This window comes from Rhipicephalus microplus, unplaced genomic scaffold, assembly GCF_043290135.1.
Source record: "Rhipicephalus microplus isolate Deutch F79 unplaced genomic scaffold, USDA_Rmic scaffold_149, whole genome shotgun sequence".
Taxonomy (NCBI): Eukaryota; Metazoa; Arthropoda; class Arachnida; order Ixodida; family Ixodidae; genus Rhipicephalus; species Rhipicephalus microplus.
Genome location: NW_027464720.1, coordinates 464,531 through 467,500, shown reverse-complemented (window position 1 = coordinate 467,500; position 2,970 = coordinate 464,531).

Sequence of the window (2,970 nt, the reverse complement as noted above, 5' to 3'; positions counted from 1 at the left end):
ACCTAACCTAACCTAACCTAACCTAACCTAACCTAACCTAACGACGTTTGCAAGCGCTTTCACATTAGATATCGCAGTTCCCGACTTGTAATGGTGAAAAACACTGCATCTCACTAAGTGACATTGTTTGATGCGGTTTTACGAGGGTTCATATCTTAACCTAACCTAACATTCGTACTTGTATTGAAAAACGCTCTATTACACGGTTTCGTTCACAATTACGATATTTGCATAACCTCACAGTTTTTCACCAACTTATTGCAGTACAGAACGCTGTATCTCGCTAAATGACATTGTTCTTTAAGGTTTCACGATGCTTGCATGCGCTTTAACGAGAATATCACAATATAGCAGTTTCGCAGTTGTAACGGTAGAACACGCAGTATTTGGCTTGTTCAAGCCGTTTTGTGTGCTTTCACAACATTTCACCTCTCGCAGTTTAATACTCGCAATAAAACAACACTATCTCGTTAGATGACGTCGTTTTTGGTAGTTTCACGACGCTACCTAGCTTAAACTAACTCAACCTAACCTAACCTTCGCACTTCTATCGTTAGAAAACGTCTTACTCGCAACTTTACAATGTTTTCTACAAGATTACGACGGTTTCATGCGCTTTCACAATAGATATCGTAGTTCCCGACTTGTAATGTTGAAAAACACTACATCTCACTAAGTGACATTGTTTAATGCGGTTTTACGACGGTTGATATGTGAACCTAACCTAACATTCGCACTTGTATCTAAAGACGCTCAATTACACTGTTTCGTTCACAATTACGATATTTGCTTGACCTCACAGTTTCTCACCAACTTATTACAGTACAGAACGCTGTATCTCGCTAAATGACATCGTTCTTTAAGGTTTCACGATACTTGCATGCGCTTTACCGAGAATGTCACAACATAGCAGTTTCGCACTTGTAACGGTACAACACGCAGTATTTGGCTTGTTCATGCCGTTTTGTGTGCTTTCACAACATTTTACCTATCGCAGTTTCGTACTCGCAATAAAACAACACTATCTCGTTAAATGACGTCGTTTTTGGTGGTTTCACGACGCTACCTAGCTTAAACTAACATAACTCAACCTAACATAACCTTCGCACTTCTATCGTTAGAAAACGTTTTACTCGCTACTTTACATTGCTTTCTACAACATTACGACGGTTTCAAGCGCTTTCACATTAGATATCGCAGTTCTCAACTTGTAAAGGTGAAAAACACTGCATCTCACTAAGTGACATTGTTTAATGCGGTTTTAGCGCGGTTCATATCTTAACCTAACCTAACCTAACCTAACCCAACCTAACCTAACATAACCTAACCTAACCTAACCTAACCTAACCAAACCTAACCTAACGTAACCTAACCTAACCTAACCTAACCTAACCTAACGACGTTTGCAAGCGCTTTCACATTAGATATCGCAGTTCCCGACTTGTGATGGTGAAAAACACTGCATCTCACTAAGTGACATTGTTTAATGCGGTTTTACGACGGTTCATATCTTAACCTAACCTAACATTCGTACTTGTATTGAAAAACGCTCTATTACACTGTTTCGTTCACAATTACAATATTTGCTTGACCTCACAGTTTCTCACCAACTTATTGCAGTACAGAACGCTGTATCTCGCTAAATGACATCGTTCTTTAAGGTTTCACGATGCTTGCATGCGCTTTAACGAGAATATCACATTATAGCAGTTTCGCACTTGTAACGGTACAACACGCAGTATCTGGCTTGTTCAAGCCGTTTTGTGTACTTTCACAACATTTCACCTATTGCAGTTTCGTACATGCAATAAAACAACACTATCTCGTTAGATGACGTCCTTTTTGGTGGTCTCACGACGCTACATAGCTTAAACTAACATAACTCAAGCTAACCTTCGCACTTCTATCGTTAGAAAACGTTTTACTCGCAACTTTACAATGTTTTCTACAAGATTACGACGGTTTCATGCGCTTTCACATTAGATATCGTAGTTCCCGACTTGTAATGTTGAAAAACACTACATCTCACTAAGTGACATTGTTTAATGCGGTTTTACGACGGTTGATATGTCAACCTAACCTAACATTCGCACTTGTATTGAAAAACGCTCTATTACACTGTTTTGTTCACAATTACGATATTTGCATAACCTCACAGTTTTTCACCAACTTATTGCAGTACAGAACGCTGTATCTCGCTAAATGACATCGTTCTTTAAGGTTTCACGATGCTTGCATGCGCTTTAACGAGAATATCACAACATAGCAGTTTCGCACTTGTAACGGTACAACACGCAGTATTTGGCTTGTTCATGCCGTTTTGTGTGCTTTCACAACATTTCACCTATCGCAGTTTCGTACTCGCAATAAAAGAACACTACCTCGTTAGATGACGTTGTTTTTGGTAGTTTCACGACGCTACCTAGCTTAAACTAACATAACTCAACCTAACATAACCTTCGCACTTCTATCGTTAGAAAACGTTTTACTCGCTACTTTACATTGCTTTCTACAACATTACGACGGTTTCAAGCGCTTTCACATTAGATATCACAGTTCCCAACTTGTAAAGGTGAAAAACACTGCATCTCACTAAGTGACATTGTTTAATGCGGTTTTACGACGGTTCATACCTTAACCTAACGTTACCTAACCTAACCTAACCTAACCTAACCTTACCTAACCTAACCTAACCTAACCCAACCCAACCCAACCTAACCTAACCTAACCTAACCTAAACTAACCTAACCCAACCTAACCTAACCTAACCCAACCTAACCCAACCCAACCCAACCTAACCTAACCTAAGCTAACCTAACCTAACCTAACCAAACCTAACCTAACCTAACTTAACCTAACCTAACGTAACCTAACCTAACCTAACCTATTCTAACGTAACCTAACCTTACCTGACCTAACCTAACCTAACGTAACCTAACCTAACCTAACATAACCTAACGTAACCTAACC